Here is a 13,133-nt window from a genome sequence, read left to right on the forward strand (position 1 = left end):
GATCGGGGTGGGAGAGTTGCTGCTGGCAGAAGCAGTCTAAAAAACGTACCATGTTTCTCTTCATTCTCTCTTTTGGTTTTCCAATCTGAAAACACCCCTGCCCTGTCTCCTGTCTTAATTGTTTTCCTTTGTCAGGATAAAGAGTTATGGAGACGATGAAACAGATCCAGGCAGCGAGCGGCAGAGGAAGGTTTCTGGCCCTCGTCTTCAGGGCTGCGGTGTGTGCTGACCTCACTGTGAACTGAAGGAAAACGGGCTAATTCTGCCGCTGGCTTTCGAGCTCCACCCCTCCAACCGTATAATTATCTCTGTCCAGATTATGATGTTATAACTATGTTAATGAATACATCAGGGATGGATAATTAATGGCAGACATTTTCAGTTTATGCTATAAGCAAGATGAGGGATTGCTTAAAGGAACTTACAAAGGTGTTTACAGGCATTATTACTTAACTGCAAATCACGAATGCTTTATATTTTAGTTTGTTATTATTTTCAAATGCACAGTTTAGAGAATGTTGGCCCCCTTTAAACTGCTGAAAGTTACCTAAATGGTGTCCTGGAGTACACCTGTACATCAAGGCAGCCACTTGAGGTCAGCAAAGGGGTGTTAAGATGTCCTTTTAAATTATACTTTGTGTCTGCATCCTTGTAAAGTCTATTTAAGATGTTAGAATATACTTAATTGTGATAATTTATTACAACACGATGGCAAGTAACCTGTATTTGTTTTTTTAATCAGCCTGAATTTGGAAAACCAATTGCCTCAGTTATAATCACAGCAGCAAACAACAAAAATATGAACGAAAAAGATGATACATTTATAATCAAGTTACAATAAAAAACCCAATTGAATATCTTACGAAATAAATGAATTCACAATTAATCCATTCAGGTTTTTTTAGATGATTATCCAGCTATGAAGAATCCCATGAGTGCAGAAATCTGAAGCAGTTCAAGTGATCACCAGAGAAAGAAAACTCAAACCTCAAAATCCACACTCTCCTCCCTCATCTCCTCATCATCATCTTGACGGTGTTTTGTCATTTTGCTGCTCAGAGTGCATGAGGATCGATACCTCCGCTGTCAGCGAGCCCTCTGTGTGAAACCGCAGACAGCTCAGACATCTCTCTCTGCCTCGTTGATGATTGAACATCAGTGTTTATTCATGTATTCACAACCAGAGGAAAATGTTGTTAGACAGGTCCTAAGGAATTCAAAAAACATAGAAATAGTGATCCAATCAATTCAGCATTGTAGAAGTACACTTAAAAGGTAAGACACACCTCTTTATACATCATCTTAGTGCTTTTTCTATTTTGTAAGAATATTTTTAAAGAGATTTCTGCAGTTTTTATTGAAAAGTGATATTTCTTTTCAATAGCTTCAATTTGATGTCCCCATTGAGTCCCAATCACTATATTTCACTACAGTGTGTGAGTAAGATACATCTCTTATATTGGCTTTTAGGGCTTATTTTTAGTCTACAAATATTGTTATATTCTTTTTTATTAAACATCATGATTTATTTTCAATACCTTCCATGTCATCACACCAGGAGACTCTGAAACTGGACACACCTTTTCTGGGGGAGTTTTTGAGCAAACATCTCTGGTCCCAGTACATCACACTCATACTGTCTGGAGCTCCAAAATATTTGATATCTCCATTCTCCAATAATATTTCCTAATATGTCCTTTTTTTTAACTCAATTTTAATGTAAATGATATCTGTGTGAACAAATAGTTTGTCAGTCTTATTTCTGTAAACTAATTACACACTGAAGAGGCATGACTCACTTGTGTCACTGGAAATAAAGTAATACAGTTGTGGTTAAGGGTTCTTGATACCTCATAACTATTATTTAATGGAAATGAGTCTTAAGATGACTGACTCAACTTTATGCTTACAATGGACGTAGCTTTGCTTTCACTGTAAACTATTTCCCCTCTCTGCTAAACTATTAGTATAAAACTCTGCAATGTACACATCTCGGGCTCGCCCTTTCAATGAATGACTGAGGTGCTGTTTATTTTCCAGTCCGTCTTTGTTTTGTTACTTTAAGCACCATGTCTGTCAGCCATAGTGTAATTATATGGCGACAGAGACACAGGAGGGGGGGAGGCGTTGGAGACAGCCTTCTCTTTCAGCTGCTGTGAGCACCGCACCGCCTGAAGCTGCTCGCCTCTTGAACAGCAGCCAAGAGACTCTTCCACTGCCGTTTAACCCCTTAGATCACCCAAAGAGGTCTTTCTCCCAGCTCACCTGATGCCTTGCTGAAAATTGTTCTGACCCCAGAGGCAGACTTGAAAAGGTCATGGAAAGTGACGGACGTCCTGTTTGTGATTTTTTTTTAAAAACTATTACTTATGATCAGTCATGTCACCAAATGTCCATAGGCTATGTGAAGTCACTAGTCACACATTGCTACTTACAAGTTAAATATAAAAGTGACCGACAATTAAATGTGCTCAGTCAAGATGTTGTTTAATATGTTGCAGTCACTCTCACAACGGCAAATACAAGCGAACTATAAGCAAGCATGATAGAATAAAATGTCCTGAATATGTTAGAAACGATTCAAATTCAAACATTAGTTCTGTTGCAAAATATCATATACTTCTGTAGTGGCATGTAACTAAGCATTTGGCTATTCTGCGTTCTCCTATATCTATAGGCCTATAAATATTTAAGCACAAATAAAAGGATGTAAACCAAGACTATAAAACTAAAACCAAGGAAAACCCAGATGGAAAAATAGGCCAAGCTGGTTTATATGCTCAAAGACCCAACATAATTATCTAACAGCTTATAAAATGTATACATTTGAGTTTACAACTTAATCTCGCAGCTCTCATAATTTTGATAAAGACAACCTCATGATGAACAGAGAAATGTTTAGTCACTCCAAGATCATTTCTGCACTAGTGAAGATAAATATGACAACAAAATAATGTCCTCCAACGTGGCTTCTTGTTTAGAGTTTTGACCATCAAAAATGGGTACCACTTTACAATAAGAAAGGGTTTACGAATAGTTTCATGCACCGTCTGTTTTAACAGCGGGGCGAGTCACAATAGTCCGATATAAGCATGAAGAATAGTCCACAAGGCACCAGCACAACAAACACGTTAGAGTTTAAGTTATGTTCCCCGGATGAGCTGAGCAGGCTGAGTCCCTGTAGCGTCACGGAGCTGCTAGCAGAGACACAGGAAGCTAACAACAGCAGTCACTGGAATGACCTGTCACTCAATGTGCCCTCATTTATGCATAACTTTCAGTCTTAATATAACTTAAACAAATTATAAATGGTAGTAACTCATTAATAAATGGTGATTCGCTTTACACTTTACAAGGCTCCCTTTTGGCAGTTATAAATGTTAGTAACTCATAAATAAATGGTCATAAAGAGATGCCAAGAAACATCAAGATGGATGGGGGGAGAATCAGACCCGGCGCCGTGGGAGGGCCAGGCCCTCCCATTTGACATTCATGCCCTCCCCCAATAAACACGTTTTATATTATTTATAAAACTTTTAAAAAAAATAAAAAAATAAAAATTATAAATAAACTGTGAACTTTAATGCTACGATGTATGTGATGTCAGATGAGTAATAAATGAAAAACAGGTATGAATTACTATATGACAGTAAAACAAGAATACAGTTTAAAAGGGGAGTGATTTGTAAAATATCCATAAAGAAAAAGTAAATCTGTTTCCAGGTCTGTTCTCATCTGGGTTGTTGAGAGATAGATCTCTTTAATATTGCTCTCAAAGTGCACCAGATTGGATGCTTTTAACTTTAATATTTCAAAAAATATCTTCCCGGGGAAGCATGCCCCCGGAGTCCCCTAGAGGATGTTAGGTCCACTCCCCACTTGTAAAAAATAGCACTTTACCCCTGCTTACACCTATATGCCGTGAGCTGATTATCGAGGCTTCATTGTAACAATCGCGGGTGTACTGTGTATGTGGTGTGGGTAGTGTTGCAGTAGAAAATTCCACTGTAGCGCCCGGTACCTTGATGGGAAACCCTACATGTTTGAGCACCCTCTATGAAACGTCAAGCTACCCCACAGCACCCCAAAATAAAATCTCTGGCGCCGCCACTGGCCGCGCCACATGACGGTCTTGTGTGCCCTCCCATGAAAAACATATGCCCCTTTGTTCTGGCGCTGGGTCTGGGGAGAATCATCCCAATTAATAACCTAATTATAAACCCTTTATGAATCCTTTATAAGGGTAGTCTTATTGTAAAGTGGTACCCAAAAATGTGACAATACATGAGTTAAAGTTTTTCTCTTGATGAACAGGAACACAACTGGGATCACCTTGACGCTCTAATTGGTGGAAGGATCTAGCAAATATACCATTTTGACACTGAAGCCATTTTTTGATTGTTTTACTTTACTTGAAACTTTACTATTTGTCTCTGGGAAGGTGAGATCTTTTAAGAAAGCCATTTTCAGCTTTTATGTGCTTGTATTTCTAAGTGTACGCCTCTTCTCTGATTAGTTTTATATGTGTTTAATCTTCATTAATGCTGAATGGTGTGTCTTATATTCAGTAAACATGCTTCAGGAGTGATTCGGACGTTATAGAACTAACAGAAACGTTTTTCTCTCTGGGTTTTGGAGTGACAAGACACTTTTGTGTTCCCAACATACTTGGGAAATGAATGCAGTTTGAGTTTTAAAAACAGTGAAAATGTATACACATATGGTGGTTGAATAGTGGTCAGTGTAAATATAATTCCTGGTTATGCTGGCACTCAGCCACACCACCAAGACAATAGCTCGAGCACATTTCCACAGACACAGAGGATGTTTGACTGTTTTCATAGACATTTTTTATTCATTTTACAAATCCATAACAAAGAACAATTCTGCCCGAGACCACACAATCAAACCAACTCCTCTTCTTTTTCCAATTTGTTATTGTTTGCAGATTACAAGATGCCTTTATAAAACTTGCATTTACTGAAAATACCACCAGAAAAAATAATCACAACCGAACCAATGTACTGTATGACTTTTCTTCATCAGGAGGTCTGAATGTTTTCCATATTGTGGGACTCTAAATGGATGCAGGAAATGCTGTCACTCCACTTTGCTTTCCAAACTTCCAGAATGAGGTTTTGGCTCGAACAGATGATATTGCGGTAGATTCCTGCGCGGTACCGACCCGGCTCAGGTTTCCTGTCGCTGGGAGAGAGACTCCTGGAGTCTCCGCCCGCTCTTGATTCAGATGAACACAATATTTCCCCCATTGCTATTCAGCTCATTTCAGATATTGTGGAAATCTGTTTGCTTGACTTGAGGACTTGGTCTTGAGATTTCCTTCAGGAAACTGACCCAAAGGCATAATATAATAGCCCAAGCCAATTTTTCTCTACTGGAAACCATCAGATTTTCTCAATTTAGTAGCAACACGCACATAATCTAAAAGTTCAACAATGAGTAAGCTGAAAGTAGAGGAACTGAACAAAGAGACAGCATGAACATAGTGAAACATAGAAGAACTAGAAACCATGCAGACACAGCATGTTTCATACAGACTGCTGGGGATATTATTTTATAAACTGTCAGCCTGCACTGCGTTGGGCCTTTCAGAGGTGTTGGAAAAGATTAAAACGGTGTTTAACACGGACATGGATCAGTGTTAAAAACAATCTTTGGCCACAACCTATTGAACCTGACAACAGTATACGTTTTTGAACTTTTCTCTGTTCATCAACTGCAGCTCCCACCCACATAACGGGATAATATACCGTTAAACTAGCCATGCAAGCCACTCTGTGGGGTTGCACAACATGTTCTTGTTAAGCAGGTATTTTGTCTACTTTCACTGGTACTTAGTGTAGGTGTATTAGCAATGCTAACATTTGCTAAGTGTAACTTAAGACAAAGAACAGTGGAGCCGGATGGCAGTGTCAATAGTTTTGCAGGAATTAAGTCATAAACTAGCATTGGACTAATATAACATTTGACTTGACGAGTGAATTAAATGATAGGTCAGGATTCATCGTAAAAACGACATGAAAAGTTGTTGAAACTCTTGAATCCACAATGTGAAGCTGCTGGTGGTAGATAAACAATTGGGAGTCATTAGGATTCATCATAGGTCCAACAAGAGTGTCAACCCATCCAATGCTTGTATAAATATTTCAGTCTGGTTTAAAGTGGTGACAGTCATTGCGGTGGTGTGGAATGTATAAAGGTGTTGGCACTATAAAACATGTTGTTTTCCCTTCAGCTTGCAGAAAACACCTAAATTAACATCAATTAGGTTTAAGTTGTTCCAGAGCTTGCATGCCTGTTTTTAACATTTGATTCTTCTCTGCATTTCATTGATTAATTACATTTTCAAAATGTTTTTCTTCTTCTAACTGTCCTCACAGTTATCCATTTACTTATTCAAAATGTTTTAAAAGTCATTCATTACAAATTGGAAAAGTAATGGATCAACTCTGAAACTTTTAATCTTTTCATAAACTCTTACGACTCTGCATGTTCCCTAGCAACTATGGCGCCATCATTCTTTTGTGACCAAAACTAAGCTTTACTTTCAACATAACAACGTGCAGGTCTACATCAGACAAGAAATCTATTGGAGACATTAAACGTGACTCTTTCATGTCTTTCCCTTTCTTCTTCTTTCCCTCTTTGAAATACACTGACATTATTCCTCATATCAAAGCGTTTTATTGAACCATGGAGGCTAGCTGAAGCCACAAAGCCTTATTGTCTGACCTCCTCTTGAACCATTCAAACGTGTACAGCCATTTTTCATCTCTCACCCTTTGTCTCAAGGTCTTACTTTCAGGGAACTGACTTTCATATGGACAATAGAGGATAAAACGCCTTGTTTTCCTGCAGCAGTAACCAGATAGTCTTTCAAAAGGAGAGTTTGGGTGTTGAACAAGAGACGCAGCAAGTGTAGCGCCAGATCAAATCAAAGTCTGCACGCTTGTGTTCAAGCCTGCGCTGGTGAAGTGTATTAATGGGGATTCTCTCAGGTTTTTGTATAAAGCTGTCAATCAGACTGAGGTGGAGGTGAGAAAGTTATATGTCGACTTTTCAGAGTGCTGGTGTTGCAGGTACTAGCCTGAGCCCTGAAGGCAACATTAGCTCCACTCCTGATGTTCTTGAGATTGTCGGAGGAGTTGTCAACACATGCCCTACAGTGCTACAGTTGGCCTCTGCTGCTGCAATCATTTATGTTTTTGTTATTTTTCGTCTTTTTTTTGGTATCTTGGAAAGTCCGGAATATCAAGATTACTACAAAACCTAAAAAGTGCTAATGGTCTTACAGACAGGAACAGAGTACACCGCAGAAATGTTGCACCTTAAAGGGGACATATTGTGCTCATTTTCAGTTTCTTGTGTTTTGTGTTTTGGGTTTCTACAAGAACATGTTTCCATTATTTATTTTTCAAAAACTTTTATCTAAGACTCAAAAACCTGTATTCACCCTCAGTCTAGGGATCAGGGGTGTCCAAACCTTTTTCCCGAGGGCCACATACAGAAAAATATACGAAGAGCTGGGCCACTGAGGTGAGGTGAGGTATATTGCCTCATATAAGTAAGCAAAAATAAATCAAATGTAGGTAAATTATGCTTAATACTTGAATATGCTTTAAGAAAAACAACAACAGCTCTCCATAGGGTTTCATTTATTTTGTTAGCAGCTCAAAAGAGAAGCCTCAGATTGCTTATCATAAGAGGAAATAGGAAGGGTTTATTTCAAGCGTGTTATGAAAATAAGTTATTGGGCTTTTTTCTTATCAACTTAGATTTGATAGAAAAATATTTCAACTTTAACTGGCTGAATTTGTTTGAGAAGTGGGCTTCTTAAACCATGAATATTGTAAAATATCTGTTTTCATCTATATTTAAGAAGTACAATACAAGACAAACACAAGTTTCATCTGTGGGCCTTACTGCATTATACTTTTTGAATTTTCTGAGGGCCGTAGTTTGGACACCCCTACTTTAGATGGTTAAGTGCCTGTCTCCTAAAACCCCCATCCAGAAAAATGCCAAGCCTGCTTTAATTGGATTGTGAGAAAAATATGGGGCACCTTTGCAAAGGTAGTTCTCAAGCCATGGTTAGAGATACTCAGATGGGGCTGGTATACTCTAATGAGCATGCATGTGACATAGGAAGGGGAGACAAATCTGAGGCATCCAAGGAAGTAACCTCCCCTTCCAGATACAATCTTCAAAGGAAGTACTCCACATATGATAGTATATACATGCTAGTTTTCCTCTATACAAACAAAAACAGTGTGGGACTAACACAGGAGATGCATTCAGAAAGAAGACAGACAGACAGATGGACAGACAGACAGACAGACAGACAGTGATGGACAGTTAGAGGGACAGGCAGTTAGACTGTCTGGCTCCAAAGGATGCCTGGACACACACAGTGAGACTTAGTACAGTCTTTTCTTTCTCTTCAGTAACACCATCCTCCTCTGAGAGTGCTGTGGAGTACATCATAGTCTTAATCTCTAAGTGTTTTGTGTGGTGCTTACATTTATGAATGGACTTTGTGCACCAGGGTTTCTATGGGTTTTTGCTGCCATCTCTTGGCACAAATGTAACAAGTCAGATAATGTGTTGGGTTTTAAATCGCCACTGAAGAAGGAATAAGGAAGGTTGAGACATTTTGTGTCCTTGCTGCCTTGTATGTATAAACAAGATAAATATAAACAAGAAAGCTACATATCTCTACATTTGCAAACTTTGAATTATGACATTTTTTTGCATGAAAAATTACAAACTACTGTGAGAGTAGTTGCAAGTTATTTTTCTTTGTAAAGTTACTGGAAACGTAACTTGTCAAATGAATGTAGTGGAGTAAGAAATACATTATGAACGTCCAGTTGTGGGAAAAATGTGATGAAAACACCAAAGTATCTAGTACATGTACATCAAATGTGTAATTAAATGCAATAATTGCATACATTTTCACTTCTAGTTAAACAGCCTCAAACATGAGTCTACAAGGGGTCCATGACCCAAAGTGTATCCTCAGAGTTACTGCACGGGGGGTGCAATTTTCACTTTTTTTGTCTTCTTAAAAAGATACATTCAATTTACACAACCTTTATCATGATCTAACTGTTACCCATGAATCCTGCTGCCATCACGTGTGCTAGATTACACGTGATGTTAAATCCCTCTATATCAGGAAACTGTGTTGTATACACCATAACATGTTGTGTAGGCATGTCAAGCTGCCTGGCACGATAGTGCATGCAAACAAATGTTTTAAACATACAGTAGGGTACCTCCTCTGTCTCTCCTTCCGCTAAGAGGTCCGGCCTGAAAAACATTCAAGACCCCTAGTCTTTTAACAGTTGTGTAAAGGTTGGTTAAACCAATCAGATCAGGTATTGTAGTGAAATAATGTTACACTATATTTGAGTTTGTGTGAAATTTCCTTAAGGTGGTCCAACTTTATTCTCATCATGATAACATGATTTATTTCCATCATCTCTAGTATTCGTGTTAGATGTCTTTATCTAAAAAGGACCAAATATAATTTCACATAAAAGGTAGAATACATTGAGATGAGAGATGTATCTAATTTCCAAGTTGTTCATAATACAGGGCGTTCAAATCATTTCCAAACAGCGTTAGCAGATCACACACTGTACATCTCTTTGTTTATGCCCCTACATTATGATCAGCTGCAGACATTTTTAAAGGCTCATGGAATTTGATAACAACTCCAGCAACGAAAGTGTTCCTCTGGCTCATCGTGTTCAAGTGCAGCAATACAATGGTAGCCCAGGGACATTATTTGCATATTGTCAAGGGGTGTGTGAATAGGGCTTAGGAGAATGAGAAATTATATCAGCCAAAGAAAAGCAATGGTCTGTGACCAAATGCTCGATCTTCTATGCATATGTTATCTGAGATTGAGGGGTTTTGTTGTCATATAAATGCAAATGGGAAGCTGGTATGCAGGGATATAATGTGCAATTATGGTTCGAATAGGATTTTTATTCTATCTAATCCACTTTAGTGTTCTGTTAAGTATGATGTGCAGTGGACAGTATCGTACAAACCCCACATAGTATATGATTTTAATCAGTGATAGTGAGCTCATCATGGTGGTTCATCTCCTTCAGAAAAAAAAACACATTAAAGATTAAGATGACCAGGATTGATAAAGTCTGTGATGATGGTTTAAGATGATAGATTTAATTGTGTTCTGCTCTGAGATGCAGGGAATGATATACCTGAGAAGTGCACACGCTTGTAATGAATCAATGTTGCCACTCGGTGGTGCAATACACTTCCTTTTTGAAAAAGACATTCCTGTAAAAATGACACAGTCAGCTGAATGCAGGAAATCGGAGGTTGTATTTTCTAAATAATCAGCTGTGTGGTCACTTGATAAACACCTTAGTATGAACAACACCTGTGGTATTTTTGTTTTACTTTTTAGGGCATGAGCACCAACAGATTCAAAGCGGAAAACCTATTTTAATCATTTGAATTATTGTTATTTTTGGCTAAATAAATTGCTATTTTGAGGGCCTTAAAAGTCATCAAAAATTGATAAGACTTGTGAGGTCTGGTAAATAATTTGGTATGATGGGGGTCGCATTCTTGGGGCTTTGGCAAAAAGCTCTATAGCAGCCCCTACAAAGTGGCCAAAAGGCACCCCCTCGCTTTTTTCCCCCTAGAAAGTAAAACATATGAAGCATGTTCAGACACACAAAAAAGCCTTTTGGAGGCATATCGTAAACCCATCTGGTGAAAAATAAAAGGAGTGCTTCTAAATCTGACAGAGCTGCTGTTAAGGCTTTCATATGCGGAAGCCTTATAACTTTGGCAGGATGTTCATGATAGTTAGTCTCCTCTAGTTATCAATATTATTATTATTACTACTATTATTAGGCCCCAGCACTGACAGTCTCATCAACTCTCAAATGACAACTAAACTGACTACAATGAGACAAAACAAACAGGCACAACTGACAAGAGATTTAATCCGATGTAAAATAATAATATAATATAATATCATACTGACTAAGGTATTCAGTCCTTTGGCTTGGACACATAATGACTCTTCAATTAATCAGCTTTTAGATATCATTTGGAAAGGCACAACCCTGTTGTCGGTCAATGCATATTGAATTAGTAGTTCTGCTTCTTGACTATCTCTTTGGAGGGTATTAAGGAAAAGTGTCACCTCAAATCACATGGCTGACTACTTGTCATCCCTGTCACTAACACTTGAGGATTATGGTGGCTATTTTTAATCTTTGGTGAAGGCAAGTGATGATGGACAGATGTGAACTCAAGTGTAATGCAACAGTATGTATTCACTGCTGTTAAAGAGGCTTGAGTGTGTTTATTTTCCTGCTAAAGATGCTAACATGATGAAAAGTGACAGACACAAAACTTCCATAGTTTGTCTCACTTTATTGGAATCCATGTGCATAAACAGAATCATCGGTTCACATGCTGTTGAGTCATTGATGAAAGGTTTAATTTGGTAAACAGAACAGATTACACACTTTCAGCAGATAATAATAATAATAGAAAAGGTATGTCTGTTAGTACTCCAATAGAGCATGTGTTGTTAAATGATACCAAATGACCGTCTGGTGCCATGTGGCACAATGCGCTATGCGACTTGCCTTTGCACACCATCTCTAACTGAATGACCTCAACTCAATATCCTGTCTGCTATCAATGAGATTATGCAGGCATGCTAACAACAGGAAATTTGCTCTCACAGGGATTGACCAGCAGCCATTTATAGGAACTCATGACTCAAAGGTAAGTCATGACAGAGTTGCCTCAGTCCACACTGTAAGACAAACTTGTGTTTTATAACTCATTGACAGGAACACCAAGTTATCTCTAGGGTTATCATTTCACACCATGAGTCACAGCACGAGTGGAGATAAACTGGCAGCAGGTTTTGGTCACGATGAGCATATATATGGGACGAGGGCAAAGCTACCACTGTGCTGTGAGTCATTTGTTTTTGTTTGATAGACTCGTGTGTATGTGTGTGTTTGTGTGTGTGTGTGTGTGTGTGTGTGTGTGTGTGTGTGTGTGTGTGTGTGTGTGTGTGTGTGTGTGTGTGTGTGTGGGTGGGAGAAGCAGCATCAGCAGAGTCACACAGTGTTTATGAGACACGCACACATGGCTCTGCTCTACCAGGCTGTTACTTCACACACTTATACTCATGCTGACTCAATGTGGGTTGCAGAAATCGCTAGGGTCCCCCCTCACTACCCCTGTAATCCTGCTACTGTGAAAGAGTCAGGGTTGTTTCAACCAGAAAGAAGTCTATGGTCTTTTTTTTCTCTTCTTTTAAGTAAGTTGTGGAGAGTCTAAAATGGGAAGGTAACACAAAACAAGTTGCTCACCACCAAGATTCAAAAACACAGACTGAGCACCCATTCTACATTTGACTGAAAAAAGGCCTTTCAGAACTGCCACTCTTTTACAACTCTCAGTTTGTTTTTCATTCAAGTTTAACATCAGGAGAACAGCTCTATATTTTTCATTTGTCAATTTTGTATCAGTTGAGAAAAAGAAAAAAACTACTGCTGAGACCATAATAATAAAACTTCCTCTAAAACAGGAAAGTAAACAGATCTCAGAAGCTCTTAATGGTATTCCAACGCCTTATTTATGTGGTATAAGTTTATAATAAGTCAGCCTTTATATGTCGTTTGCATCTCTGCAGGCTGCTACTGTAGATTTTGCAAAGTGACAGACAAATACACTTAGAGGAAAAAGTGCTGTCTTCCTGTTTGTCATATAGCAGTAAGTTGTGCAACTGTCTACAGTTTCAAAGCATACGTCACTGGGGATTTAAGAGGCGAGAAGTATTCCCTCACTGTAAATTGATTATCTGATGTAAATAATGTTCACAAATACATCAAATGGGGTGATTGTTCAAACAAAATGAAAGAAAGAGAAGGAAAGACAAATTGTCATCTTCTGAATTTGTCATGTACTGAAGGCAGAAGGAAGGGCAGGCTGCATGTGGGTGTATGTGTGTGTGTGTGTGTGTGTGTGTGTGTGTGTGTGTGTGTGTGTGTGTGTGTGTGTGTGTGTGTGTGTGTGTGTGTGTGTGTGTGTGTGTG

Source organism: Notothenia coriiceps, unplaced genomic scaffold (genome assembly GCF_000735185.1).
Source record: "Notothenia coriiceps isolate Sejong01 unplaced genomic scaffold, NC01 NC01_scaffold00016825, whole genome shotgun sequence".
Classification (NCBI taxonomy): domain Eukaryota; kingdom Metazoa; phylum Chordata; class Actinopteri; order Perciformes; family Nototheniidae; genus Notothenia; species Notothenia coriiceps.